Source organism: Cupressus sempervirens, chromosome 1 (genome assembly GCF_028749045.1).
Source record: "Cupressus sempervirens isolate cs-2001-9-10 chromosome 1, ASM2874904v1, whole genome shotgun sequence".
Lineage (NCBI taxonomy): Eukaryota > Viridiplantae > Streptophyta > Pinopsida > Cupressales > Cupressaceae > Cupressus > Cupressus sempervirens.
In genome coordinates this window covers 466,791,639-466,807,770 of record NC_143118.1, presented here as the reverse complement: position 1 = coordinate 466,807,770, position 16,132 = coordinate 466,791,639, and positions in this window count along the sequence as shown.

Genomic DNA, 16,132 nt, shown 5'->3' with positions numbered 1-16,132 from the left:
AGTAGATTGGATTTCCCAAAGGGTCTAGAGTTGAAGAAAGAGAAAAATCTAGAAGGTCTAAGAGTTGGCCTTGTGTAGAGTTCAAAGTAACTCAATTATGGGAGCCTCCCTATCAATTGAGCTCTTTCCTATCATTTCTAATTAGTTAGTATTTTTTTGAGTTTATATGAATATAAATAATTTGAAGGTTACATATGAACAATTACACCCAAATGTATCAAGTTGATTCCAAGAACTATTGATCCTTGAATCTTTATTGCCCTTAAAGACATAAACACTAGCTTTCGATTGGTAAGTTTGACATTGACAATCCTTCACATTGACGTGAATTATATCTTCAGTTTTGGGTAAGTGACATTGATAATGAATTAGTGGATTGTATATTTAGTTTTTGGTAAGAGACATTGACAATGATTTGCACCTTTAGCTTTAGTATTGTATTTATATGCTTGGTTATCATTTTAGTTTGACATCAAAATCTTTATATATTGGCATCATTGATAATAGTTGTATTCAATATTGACTTCATAATTTAATGTAGTTTATATGTTCATATTTCATTCATAAGATGACATTATTGAAGTTCAATTTGTCAAGGTGAATAATATACTGTGACTAAATGTGTTTAGGTACACATCTTCTAAAGTATATTTTTTGCATATCACCTAAGTGACAAGTTGTGATCAAGGAATTGAAACATTGTCTCTACTAGGACCTTTTGGTAGGTTTCAAGACACTTTATTAAACTTGAAAAGGAGGGTCTTCAATACAAAATGCAGCATTACTATGGTAGTTATGAACATTATTGAGAGAATGTAAGTGTGAGAACCACATTTGACAGTCCACTTAGTTTGGTTAATTGCTAAGTTAACCCTAGCTTTACCGAGCTAGGAAATTATAGTTATGCTTGTACACCCTTGGAAGATACACAATTCAATTGTGAATGGATGACAATGAGAAGGAAGATAAAATAATTTTAAACTTGAGATTTTGGTTGTAGAGATAAAGGAGATTTTATTCTAGGTGTATGCAATTTAGTTCATCTTCTTTTCTTTATTTGAAGCACATATTTCATATTATAAATGTGTTAAGATTTGTGATTAATTCTTCCTTGAAATGCTTAGTGTTTGTTTCTATTGTAATAAACCCTTTTTGAGTTCATCAGACTCATTACTGCATAGCAAAGTGATTGACAATTTTAGTATGATCAATGTATTCTCATGTTATTAACTATTTTTCAAGCATCCATTCTTTGCATATAATTTTATTTCTTATGATAACAATGTATATTTTGAAGTTTTTTTTATTCTACAAAACCCACATTAGAGTGGGTTTATTTTTGTCAACACATTCTTTCGTTTACCCTTGTTGAGTAATTTGCATTAGGGTTTATGTGCTCATTTTTTGTCAGCACATTCTTTCATTTACCTTTGTGAGTCATCTCTTGTATTTTCATCTTTATCACCATTACTTTTTTTCTTAGTAATTTATGTTAACTATGTAAATATTCATATTGACAATTAAGTCATTATGATACATTCGTAAGATGCATAATATGAATGTTGGGATAGTGACATTGTGCATGTCTATAGTATTACATGTTTTTGACACACAACTACACTGAGTATATTTTATCTTATTGAAGGGCTCTATGTCATCATAAGTCTTGGGTCCATGCATGTTTTCAAGAGAATACTTAGATGAACTCATATGAGAAGATTATGATATTATAAAGTTAACACTTTGGAGAAGATAATGTGATATATACTATATAGTTTGGATTTAACAAAAATAAATGATAATGATTATGATACTATAAAGTTACAACTTTGGAGGAAATGTGATAATATTCTCATTATTTAATACTATATAGTTTGGATTTAACAAAAATAAATGATAATGTGATTTATTTATTACATGTTATTATGAAATTGACATTTTGACCTTTAACCATACTTATTATGAAAGTCAAAATGAACAATAATTTTGAAGGATTAATGTTGATGGTCACATTGAAGGATACATATGTTTTATGAATGTGTTGGTAAATAGATTTGTCACTTAAAAATATACGATTTGGCCTAATGGAGTATGTGGCAAATCGATGTCTCCAATAGTTGGATAGGCCCTTGATATCCGGCCTTCCTCTACATTTAGAGGGGCAACTCCCTTGTAAGATAAAATATGTGATTTTTCAATAGAGATGAATAGAACTTAGAAAATAAAAAGGAAAACCATTGATAGCGAATGCACCACATGCCTTCAATGTTTTAATAAAAATGATGTAAACTGTTAATGAGAGCAATCAAGGACTATGCTTGAGAACTTTCACCAACACAATGTTTATTCAACCATTCACAAATATTCACATCATACCATGAAAATACTCATAAATGAATCAACACCTCAACAATTCAAATCCTTTAGAAAGAGAATGCCAAATGCACTTCCTTTATTTCTTTGCACCAAGAAAGTAAGAAATAACTGATTACAAAAAAAAAAAAACAACAATTGTACACACTTTCCAAAAATTTCTTTGTTATCAAAGCATAAGTGTTCCCTATATCCAAGTCCAAAAAGTCCGTTATTACATTGATTTTCAAGAATTTATAGCCAATCTAGATTAACCAACTTTTTGGGTTCTTAGCTACTCAAAAAGTTAGAGTTTGGACTACTTGTAGATGGTTCGTAACCAACTCTAACCTTTAAAGCTTAACTACAGTTAGAAAAACCAAAACCAGAGTTAACTCTAGAGTTGACCTTTTTGCAAAATACATAAATAAAATTCTAAGACAACTTTAGACAAATATACTTCTAACTTTTAACTGTGACCACTGATGTTCCTTGAACTCGTCCTTTGATTTGTAGGTGTTGTTAGCAATTGAGTTAAGTTTGCCTTGTATGCTCTAAATGATTTGATGAATTGAGCCAATTTTTTTTTTTAATGATGATTAAACTCTGCATCTTCAGCTTACATAGCTCATGTCTCTTTCTAATTTCATCCAATTCTATGACATAACCTAGCAAGTTTTGAGTACAAGAGTCCAATGCTACTGAGAAACTGCTCAATCTCATCATAACACTAGCATTTGAACTTTGTTTACTGCCAAGTTCGGTGCTGATTTGTGTCTCTATGCATTCCAAAATGGAAGATATGTCCAGATTTAGAGTGTGTTCACTAATAGGAATACCTTCTACGATCATCGGTATATCCCCCAAGGCCTTCTTTTTCAATAACTTGCATGAGTTTAAGAATTGTTTTCCTTGACTCAATTGTTCATTTATACTATCATTCTTCCATCTGATATTTTCCAGCCATATATGAATTTGCTCTTCTTCTCCAGTGCTGATTAACTTTAGTGATTTAACTATATTGCTATCCATGCCTTTAATCTCTATGAAATTGACATCAATTTCTCTCTAGAACGTTTGTTGTTCCTTAAGAGTTGTCAGTTCTTTTTGAATGCTTTGTTGTACCTGATATGCTTTGGTAAATGTAACTTGAACATCTTGAAATAAGCTTGATGCTTGTTCTTTCATGCTTTTTACCCATTCTTTCACCATCTTACCATAAGTTTGGCATTCTCCTATGTTTTGAATGGTTTCTTCATCAAACATTTTCTTCGGATCTTTTGTACTTTCTGTGGATGAACTAGGATCTGGAAAGGATTCACCAACCATCAATCGGATGCATGAAGAAAGGGCTCGAACTTGACACTTGTGTTGATTCTTAACTTACTTATCTCTCCTTGATTGTTCTATTAGGACAACAACTGACACTTGAAAATTGTGTTCTTTCCCTTCACGGGTAGTCCGACCTAGATCCACTTTAGTGATGCTAAAATCAGATTCATTTGCCTCATTTATGTCCTTCTCTGTGATTGGTTATGCAATTTCAATAGATAAATTACCTGAAGTAGGGTTCACTGCTAGTCTAGAATCCATTTTAGTCTTCTTTATCTTTGTACCTCTATGCATTAAATCATCTACAACATCTAGATTGGGTGCTTCCAATTGAATCATCCTTTTCTTCTTTCTCTCTAAACTTTGTTGTAACCAAGATGTTGAAATACTAGCAGATGGGCTGATTACTGAAGGAACTTGTAAGACTGTAGATGATAAGTTCAAGTTATGCACATTTTCTACAACTAGTTCCTCTTGGATTGCTTCTATGCTTTCAGGAGATAATGAGCATGCAAGAGATGCTATGGATTTAATCATCTCATCTACAAATGATGGTAAAGTATTCATCTCAGGAGCTTCATCTATCATTTGTTGAATTGGCTGTAAAGTCTTCTCCTTGGGTTTTTATCTCTTCTTCTTGGTGACTGCATTGAGTTCACATGCTAAAACTAGATCAACTCGTTTATCCAGATCTTCACCATAATCTCCCCCTTGTGTGCTATGTAAAGAGCCTAAGGATGTAGGGATAGAAGATAGAATGGATGAAACTAAAGTTCCTTCTTGAGAAATATTATTATTATTTACACTACTTCTTCCTATTGATTTAGTAGCAGTGACTTCTTTGACTTTATTCTTTAACCAAGTTTTAGTTTGTTGAATCACAAAGAAAGTCCTTTCCTTGAGGTCTTTCAATTCTGGTAGAGACCAATTAATATATGGCAATTCTACTAATTGTATCCGCTCAAAGAAGTAAGGATCAATCAAGTCTAACCCATCCTCTGTTATGCCTATCACATCCCATCCCATTTTGTAATAAATAATTTGTTGTACTGTAAATCTCATCCAATCCCTTTTTCTTACTTACTAATCATTCTCACAGTTTGCCCAATAATCTTCCATTGTAGGGAAATGATGATAGCCAGGTCCAAGTGCCAAGTTATTTTTAACATACCCACTGCCATCAAATGGAAAGTAACTATAGAAAGAGTGTAAAGTTATGTTCACCATGGATCTCTCAATATTTTGAGCATCTAAAGAAGATAGACAACTGTAATTTCCAATGCCAATTGGGAAAGGGATTGATCTTTTGTTCCTGCACTTTTTGTTTACCTAATCAATTTGCTTGCAAACTTTTGAAAGTACCAACCCATCATCTACGAAGCAAGGCAACATTAGAGGAAAATCTTGAAAACCTTCGATGTAGATGTAAGTGAATTGGGGGTACTGTATGAAGAAGCTACCATAAATACTAATGAGATTGGCTACTTCAGGAGAAATTTGAAGTCCTATATCTCCTTGTAGCTCCCTAGCAGTGAGCATAGAAAAAACATCATTCACCCTGCAGAAGTGTGCATTGCTCTATTTTAATTGCAACTAGGGGTAATAATTATAAATTTGTGTGGTTAAGCTATACTCCCCATAAGGATTTAGACCGGGCCATGATTTCATACTAGCAATTATGTACATTAGGTACGAAGACATGTAAAACCCTTGAGTTGCATTGAAGCCTGTTAACTGATGATGGAAGGCATCACTAATCATTTCTCCCTAGTCTATAAATTGTTTTCTAGCGGTGATGGTATTAATATACAAAAAGATCCAATCTTGAAAATCTTTAGCTGTCTAATTTCCCACCACTCTATTGAGAAGAACTATCATATCATAAATGTCTTCATTAAAGATATTCCTGCGTAACATTCTTGGCAACTGTGACTGTCCTCATCTGGGTTGATCAAGCCAACTTCTAGCAATGACATTGAGACATGTTTTCTTATTCTGATGAAAATATCCTTGAGCACCTTCTTTAGAGATTTTTGTGAATTCCTCTCTTACTAGCAATCTAAATGTGATGGATATAGATACTGGATCTAACCTTGCGATGACATCACCTCCTATAGTCTTGATGTCCCTAGAATTTTGATCATATGCCTTGATACATTCTAAAACCAATTCCACACATTGAACTATGAGCGGATGTCCTCCTACATGGGCTAGACCACTTTCTAGTGTTCGATGTGCTAGGGGTGATTTATCTTCTTTGGTCATCATTTTCTAGAAGTCTACAACTTCTATATGCCCCATCTCTGTGTCAAATATTTTGGGAAGCGTGCTTTTTAGTATCACAGGAGGCTCTTTACCTTGAAATTTATACCTCATAGTATCACCTATCAAGTACTGTCTTGGTTGGAATGTGGAGTCAATAATCACTTTACTTTGTATCAAACTTGGTGTTTTATTTTCTTTAGGCAATCATAAAAAATCTTTACTTCACTTGAAGAATCCAACATTTATTTGGAGTATTCATGAGATGTTTTTCAATCCCTTATCAATGCCATTTGTTTCACTTTTTCTAGACAATACACATGTCTCATATGAAATAGAGGAATTTTGTCAAACAATTCAGTAGCTCTGTTTGATGAATGTGGGTGCACTTAGACTTCGCATTCTGTCAAACAGTTATGCCCATCTCAGAGCCTCATATTTGAGATGTATTTGGATTGAATCTCCAGTCGGCTTTTCTGAATATAATAATAATATAAAGATATAATCAATGTTTGAACAACCATCTACAAATTTCTATCTTACAAATTATGAATCAAATCATTCATATGTGCGGCTGTGATTCCATCTAGGAGAGCGAAAGATTGGGTTGGCTGTATTAGCTTGGAGTGATAACAATGAAGAATGGGGAAGGTTAATGACTTCTTGCTGTCATCACACATGAAATCAAAGTATCCTTTAACTACAAATCTTCCCTCATTTCATACAAAGGTGCAATGTGACTGAAGGATCCTCTCAAGGCTGAGATAATGGCAGATGCATCACTTGCTAGTTGGGCTATCTCCAAGTTTGCAACGTGATTCCTTCAAGTTATTGGCAAGAAGCACATTTTGTAGTTTAATACCGTAGTGAACAATGGTCAGAGAATATTAATCATGCAACTATGAAACCCCAGGTGTCGCTCCATACAGAACTTCGCATTGGTCCCTGTGCTTTCAAGTAAAGTTCTTCAATTAATGTTGAATCATCTACAACTGATGAATCCACACGTTCGTAGTATCTAGCAATCATCCTTAATTCAACAAATGAAAGATCATCAATATCTTCTAGTATTGAAGTGTCATATAGAAATGTAGAATTTCTTTCAAACATAGGGTTGGCTTGTAGATTCGTTGGGTGATCGATAAACATTGCAGCTATCAGATTCATCAGGCATAAATTGTAACCATTTGTTTGTAGTTGCACTATCATTTATGGCTTTAGAGGATATTTTTGATGGAATTCTTGAATACGTTTGGATGCACTCATCTTCTTCTCATTATAAGCTTCTTACACTCTCAATAGGTGCTCCATATTGTTCAGTAGTTTTAGTTCCTAATCTACTTTTCTTGAAAACACGACAGAAAACATATGCATCCAGTTGAAAGTGAATACATTCTGTCAAACAGTTAACATGCTTTGTTAGGGATGGCTTTTCCAAACAGATCATGTGTCTTAGTCTACATGGGATGGCTAAGCAATATACATTTCAAACAGTGCACCCATTATCATTCAAGTTCTCCCACATTTCCCATGCTATCATCTCTTCAAACAACTCACGTGCTAGCATATTTATATAACTATAGATCTTGACTTGCATAGATGGCTGAGTAACATATATTCCTAAGGTAATATATCAAATAGTATGGAACCTTTGAAACTGCAGTTCATGTTTCTCTAACTCGGGCTTCCTTTCAAAATAGCCTCTAATGAAAAGCATACCTAAATTACTCTAGACATCTGTGTTTTTATTTCTAGCCGACAGTTGTCTTCAAGTTGAAGTTTGGATTGGGAGGTTTGGGTTAGAATTAGGTTAAAAAGTTAGAGTACGGGGAGAGAGAGTATGGCTAATACATGAAGAGAGAAAAATTGAATGAGAAAACCTGAATCCAAACCTGTGCTTCTCTCTAAAAGTTGGAGTACGTGGAGAGAGAAAAGTATAGGGAGAGAGAAAGTGGAATGAGAGGAAGGAAACTCAAACCCAAACCCTGAACTTCTCTCTACAAGTTGGAGTACGTGGAGAGAGAAAAGTACGGGGACAGAGAAAGTTTGGTTCTACCTGAGGACTAATGTCTCTCTTTCCTATTAATTAATATAATTAAACCTCCCTGTAAAATGTTTGGGTAACAGAATGATACATGTTAGTAAGTTTTATTGAATTCCTCTCAATCAATTTGAAGCTAGTTTGTGATTCTATATTATAAAGTCTATTTATTTGTAGAGGTAGATTGATTTGAGATACAAATAGAGAACACATTGAGTATTTTTATTTATCATACTTAGATACTATTTGTGCACAATCAGTTTGTGATAGAAAAAAAGTTTATTGGTTTGGAGTCTATGATTATATATTATGCACTATTGAGCATAACATATATTATGTTCAATAATGTATAGCATGTAGTTGTAGGCTCCAAATGACAATTAATTTTTCTAATCCCTGTATGTAGAAAGTTATAAAATATTTGAAAATACAATAAGGCAGATTGTAGAAGGTTATTGAGGCATAAAGATAATGAGGCACAAAAGACAAGTGAGGTACAAGTCCACTGAGGCATTAAAATTGTCATTGAGACACCATCAATGCTATGTACAAGTTTATTTAAAAGATAAATCCTATGAGGCTAAGTTTTAGTGGTTTAATTCTTTGGGAGGGTTTCCACTCAAGACAATACTCATGTCAACCTTTTGTGTATGATGTGTGCTTATTGTTATCAACATTATTTGATTTAGCATTACTCAAGTTTATCAAAGTTTCTAAAAGAAGCTAAAATTTTAATTTTTTGTATGATTATTGATTCAACCACCTCTCATTAATTAATGTACCTCAACAATTGGTATGAAATCAATTAGCTACCTTTAGCTTTTCTTGGTTTATGGAGTACACTATGGTCTGTCAAGAAGAATTATCAACATTTAGAGATCCATTGTTTAATATATATGATTTTGCATTCTAGAAGTATAGAATGAAGCATCATTTGAAGTCTTTAATTTATGATGTGTGAGAAACCACACAAAATTGTTACACCAAAAATATACTTGCTTCATCTACTGATGAGAAAAAGGTCTATGATGGTAATGAAAAAGTATCAAAAGCAATCCGTTGTGGACTAGAAAATGATGTATTAGTTGATATTACAGATTTTGAAACTGTTTATAGTATATGGAAAAAGTTGTCAAATTTTTAAGATGTTGACAAAACCATCAAACAAGAAAAATTGCAAGCCTATAGAGTTAGGTCTTAAAGTTTAAAAATGACAAGGAAATATAAATTTACTAACTATTTTCTTCATCTTTTTGATATTGTTAACTCCATTTTAGGCAAAACTCTGGAAGAAATTGTAGTGGTTAAGAAACCATTGAGATCAGTAACTTCAAAGTACGATTTAGTATTTTTGTTATGAAGAAAGAAATGTCAACAAGATAGCTCTTGATACTTTGCATTGTCTGTTTACTACATATAAACTGGGAATATCTTCTAATCAATCTAAAAAGGAAAAAAAAAATATTGTTCTAAAATACAAATAAATTTTGACATCAATCAAATAGACAACATAAAATCTACATTTGTTAGTAAACTTAAAAGAGTTTAAGGGAGTTATAAAGGTAAACTATAGTTCAAATGTTTCTCTTCTAGAAAAATATGCCATTATACAACTCATTGTCCTATTAAATGCAATGAATGTGATAAGAAAGATATCAAATAAACCTTCAAGAAAAATAAACAACAAAGTTTTAAAAATAAAAATAACTATAAAAAGGAATGAGGCTTTAGTTGTAGGTGTAACTGATAGTGGTTCAAATGAACTTGTAGAAGGAAAAGAAGAAGTCTCATTTATGCATATTGTGTCAAAAAGGGAATCACAAGATGGATCTCTATATGAATACCTAGAAATTATAATATATGATCAAGGATAATTAAAATTTGATCTGAAGGAAATTAAGAGAGTTAAAAGTGAAGCAAATGAGTTAAAAGCCAAGACTCAAAATGATAAAGAAATAATCACTTCCTTAAAGATTTAATTAGAGGAAAATAAACCTACTCTTGAGGTCACTCAAGAAACTAGTATACCAAAAGATAACAAGAGTAGTATGCTTGAAGCATACATTGTGTCTTTAAGGAAATAATTAAAATAAATATTTTCATTTTGATTTTGGAGATACTTCCAAAGAAGGGAAAACAAAATTAGTGTTCAATACTATGATATTTGTAAAGGCTTACTAAAATAATTAAATTATTACAATAAGTTTCCTAAAATAAATGTAAGAATTTGCCTAAGGGAAAAATTCACCCAAGAACTAAGAATTCAAACACAAGCACACAGTAGACCAAAGAGAGAGAGTATGATTAGAATGACAATGTATTCAATATGCCATGATTAAGAGTACACTAGGAGTTCCTGTATATAAAGGCCTCTTAGGAAGCACCTAGAATGTCTCTAGAAATAATCAGAAGATAAGACAACTAAGCACCTTATCCAACATTCTAGATGAATGGATAAGAATGAAAAAGTGTCATATGTGTGTAGAAGATTCTTGTGTTGTAGACAACATGTGCTTAAAAGAGGTGCCGACCCTTGTGATGTCATCATGACATCTCACAGGAGTGCACATACTCCTAAATGTCTCATAAATAAAATAATGCAAAATAATAAACTAATGCATTAACCTAAGTAAACTTAAGTAAGTGTAAATAGTGAAGTATGTATTTACACCAACACCCCCCCTTAAGTGCAACTTAGGGGAATTCCCTTAAGCTTACAAAACTAGGATGAAGATGCATAATGGGTCCCGACTTCTAGGCCATGTTAGGTACCCATGTACATAATGAAGATACAAATCTCTCATAAAGTAGGGAAAGAGAGAAAACCTCATGGGAAAAACTCTCCCCCCAAAAAGAGAGATAAATAAGGATGCATCGATGGATGGAGTAATCAAGACCCCCCCATTACGACATACATCTGGTATATACATAAGAGAATGCGAGAAGGAAGGGAGATTGAATAGGCTTCCCCCCCCAAAAAAGAAGAATGCCAACAAGTGAAAGCTGCTCCAATGAAGAAGCTAGTCCAAGAATGCAGGATGGTGTTCCTCCTCTTAGGAATAAACAATGCCAAAGGTACAGTCCTAAAGATGTATGCTAGCCCTGAAACCTGCTCAAGTATCCCTATATTAATGCTAAAGTTCACCCCTTCCAACTGTGTTGAAAAAAATGAATGCAGATCTAGCAAGGATGTCTGTTGAACCTATTCTACTGAACCATCTATCTCCTCTACTGAAAAAGAGACCTCCACTAATTTTTGTTCATAAGGATCCACAATCACGCCAACTTGTACAGATTGATCATGTAGAGAATGGACATGACGGTTAGAGTGAGCCCTCACAACAAATATAGAAGGATCATCATCATCATCAATGAGAAGATGTAAGTCCTCAAGTCTGTCTCCCAAGTCAACTGAAGCTAGAGCTAGAAGATGAGATGTACCATGATGTGTTGGACCTTCAACTATGGAAATGTAAGCATGTGGACTAGACTAATGTGACCTGCAACTATCGACAGAACCCCACGTGTCTGAACCTTTTGAAGCACTATTGCTGGTGTCACTATTAGTTTTCATTGTGTATGAGGTGTGGAAGGACTAGAGGAGAAGCTAGGAGAACTTTCCTCAAAGTGAATATCCTTCTCCACAAAAATCTCATGAGTCTCTGGATCCATCAGTTTATAAGCCTTCACATTGTCTTCATAATTGATGAAGGTACAAGGCCTAGGTACCGATGCCTTGCAACTCCTGGAAGATATGTTAGCCCATGCTGGAAAACCAAAGACTCTAAAGTGACTCACAACTGGTTTTCTGCTGCACCATGCCTCAAAAGGAGTCATGCCACTTAATGCTAGATGAGGAGACCTATTAAGTATGTGAGTAGCACTGCTAATGGCTTCAACTTCAAGTGTAGGATCAAGAGACTTGGCCTTTATCATGAAACTTTCCATGGTCTTGAGAGTCCTAATCCTCATAGCTACAACATCTATCTTGTGCAGACTGAATGCTAGTGAGTTCTAAAGATCAATCCCCTCAATTCTGCAAAAGTTCTTAAGTCTTCTGTCTACATATCTATTCTCATTGTCCACCCTTAGTACCTTGATAGATTTCCTATACTTGTGTTCAACATGAGTCTTGAAGTCTTGAAGCTTATGAACCAATTCATTCTTATGATGAATGAAGAAGACCCAAGTGAATCTTGAAAAGTCATCAATAAATGTAAGTATGTAGTGGCCTTGGTTGAATGAAGTCACTGCAAAGGGTCCTACTAATACCATGTGAACAAGTTGGAGAACAACTGGAGGTCGAGAAGACTTTCCTTTATCATACTTCTCCTTGAGATTCATATCCACTGAACAAGATGAACACTTTCCCTTAGAAAAGATGATATTAGGTAGACCTTTGACCATATGTTTAGAGCAAAGTTGCTGAAGAGAGTAGAAGTCAAGGTGACCAAACCACTCATGCCAAATAAGAAAGATGCATGACCTAGAGAACATTTCTCAAATACCATCTTAGATCTATCCCCCAACTAGGTTCATCCATATAATTATAGTAATTACATCAAGATGGACATGTAGTTTGATGGAACATATTCAAAAGTTGGTTCATAAATATGAATTTTCCCTAATTTCACCAAATCGGGATGAAAGAAAGTTCCAACCTCTGATTTCACAATTTTAGTATCTAGTTTAGGACTACTTTTTGACTTTGTGATTTCAGAAGAACAAACTACCTTGAAGAGAAAGGCTGAATAATTTCATGATTTCAGAAAGACCTTTAAGCTATGGTTCTGAAAATATGAAATTTCACAATTTTGAAGGTGAATCCAAAAGACGACTCCATAAGGGAAAAATTAATATTGAAAGATATTGAGAAATCAAAATATTGTTGAACACACTTGAAATAAAAGGCTAAGTACTTGGTGATGTGACACATGGAAAAATTCATGAATTTTGAAATGTGCAAAAAGTTATGAGCATTAAATGAGGAACATCTTGAAGCTAATAAATCATCAAGAATGAGGTATTCTGCACAAACCAAAAAAGGTGGAGCGAAGAAGAAGATGACAACTTTAGAGTTTTCCTCTACAAGAAATCAGATTTCAAAATAGTAAGTTATAGTTTTCTCCCCTCTAGCTACAATTTTATCGAAATCGTGTAAAGAAAGATGTTAGTAATAAGGAATATAAAGAGGAACACGTGGAAAAATTGATTCAAAAAATGTTTTTATAAGTTTTTCCCAAGTCATCTTCAAGTAGTCAAATGTCTATATTTCAACATAAATTCAAAGAGTGTAGGGATGGAAAATTGCCTTTGTATGGTAGGTCCTTGTTTTGGTATTTATTTGCAAATAGAAATGAGAAGGAACCCAAAAGTAATCCTTGGATACTCAACCTAGGAAAAATTATTGTTCCTAATGTTTTTGTATATGTTGAGCTTATAAACATACTAGAAAAACATTATGAACTTGCCACCAAAATAGTGAGAAAACTGGATGGCATGCCCTTGTTAGTAATTACCAAGTCATGTTATGAACAATATTTTGGATTGAGTACCCAAGCCCTCACCAAAATTGACCGAGAAAATTTCAAGAATGAACATAAGAAAATCATGAAGTTTGGGAAATATAGGGAAATTTCTCATTTCATGTATAGGGGTCATAATAATAAATTGATGCATGTGGACAATATGGGCCCTCATTTAGATGATTCATTTAAGAACTTTTTAAAGAATACCTTCTGTGCACGGCTTCAACTTTTTGGAGATGATGAAAATAAAAATATTTCTTTGGACTACATGTACATGTGTATGAAGATTCAAAATCCACATACCTACCTTGAATTTGAATTTTCCATTGATTATTGAGAAAAGTTTTCACAGTCAATTATTTAGATGGAAAAATTCAAGGTCATTAAAAAGTTGTTCATTGTTGTGCCACTTTATATTGTACCCGAATATTGATTAGTTAAAAAAATTTTATGATGTTAGTAACTACTAATGATGATGGTAGTCCTATGCCCATTCAAAGGTGGTGCCCACTTTGGGGTATTCATGCTAGAGATGGGGACTTCACTATTTTTAGAGATGCATTAGTGCAATAGACAATTAGAATGACCAGAGAACCCATAATGAGGATTTTTAAGCAATAAAAAAATATGGTAACACCTAAATATTGTTAGCATGGTCTTCTTTTTAAATTGGGAGATTGGATTGTGAAACCCAAGTATACATTGGTGAGAATATCTGGATATAGGCAACCTCCTCACAAATTGATGTTATTTATTCTAGAGAGATTGGGTTTTGAAATTTATTTGGAAGATGATGTAGGTAGAAAACTATATAGCCCAATTGAGAAGGAATGGTAATATGCTCCCACATTTTATTTGATTTGATGGTTTTATTATTAGGTATAATATGATTCTAGAGGTATATGAGTATATTAAGAATGGTTACTCATTGGCTAGTGAAAAGAGTAGGGAATATGACCCTTAAGGGCACATTAGAAGTATTAAGGCCAAATATACCCGTCAACTAAACTTAGAAGATGATTCTATCAAATTTTTTGATGATTTGACCCAAGTTTATTAGAAACTAAAGATATGGCATGTCTTGTCTAAGACTGAGGAAAAACAATTTGGTAAGGATCTACCTCAGTTTTACTCAAATGTAGACTTAAAAGTGATGAGAATTAAAAAGTGCTTTCAAAAATTTAATGAACTATACCAAGAGTATGTGAAGCAAGAAAAAGGCCAAGAGACTTGAACGGGTGGATGAGTCACAACATGCTTCAATTATATAAAAGGTGATGAGTGAATTGGATATGGATAATATCACCTGCACTGAGGACAAAGCTAGATAAATAGTTAATAAGAGTGATATTTTGGTTTTTCTATGTTTGAATTTGAAGGAGTTATTCTTACTTGAATAGATAAGGAAGTAGGAGGATTCTACCTTAGTTTCATAATTTGAGTCACTAGATAAGGTGGAAGGAATAAGTTATGATCCAAAAATGGAGACATTGGTCACTTGGGTAACATTCAAAGGAAACAAACCAATGATGTTTGACATTTCACAAGGTGAAGAAGGAATGGACTTAATATAGACTGTGGAATATACATATCTAGAATTTACTGTTGCAAGACTCACTCATGAGTCAATGTTCATCCAAGCTCAAATTAGGCAAACGAAAGAAATGATTAAAGAGTTTCAACAAAGAGGAATGGTCATGAATTCTATTATTAATATAATTTATGTAAAAATTTGAAGGCTAGAAGAGGAATTGAGTGAAAAGGGTACCAGTGAAGTTTCTAGTGCAGTGGTTGTTTAGAAAGGTATTATCATTGCTAAAGAAGAAAATTCTAGCACAAGATTGATTGATCATCATGACTGTGTTTTGAATACATTGAAAGAAGTGCTTGTGTACATAGCTAATGTTATTTTATAAAAATGTAAAGAAATTTTTGAGGGATACAATAATATTTCAAAAATGTTGGATTTCTTCATGAAAAGAATAGAAAAGTTATCATAATTGGATAGAAAATAGGGTCTATCAATGTTTAAATTAAATAAGTTATTTGAAGTTACTAAAAGGGACTCTAATGCACTTGTTCAGATTAGGAATACTATTTATTTCCTTGACACAATAACAAAAAATATACCTTATATAAATTGAGAAAAATAGAAACTTAGTGAGAAGCAAAAGGAAATCTCTGTTGTTGAGCATTCATGTATTTCTTCAATTGTTGATGAAGATGGAAAGATTAAATTACTGAAAGATTGGGTACACGAATTCCAAATGTTTCCACAGTTAGTGATAACATGATACAAGGGTGACAAGACCTTTTAGATGGATACATTTCATACATTACTTAACAAGTTGATTTTCGTGGAGAACAAGTTTTCCAAATTCATCAATGAAGTTAAAATAGCCCAAGGAAAGAGGTGGAGCGATCTATAGGCTTTTTCCTTTATAGTTTCTACTTTCACATGACGCACTCATGCCTAGATAGACAAATGGATTGAAGTGTACATGAAGGTGCATGAGGAGGTCTTGCAGATCCTACAGTTCAAAGGTTGAAAAAACAAATATTCAACCTTCTTTGTTGACCAAAATCATGTTGAGTTTCCCAACATCGAGTAGGAAAG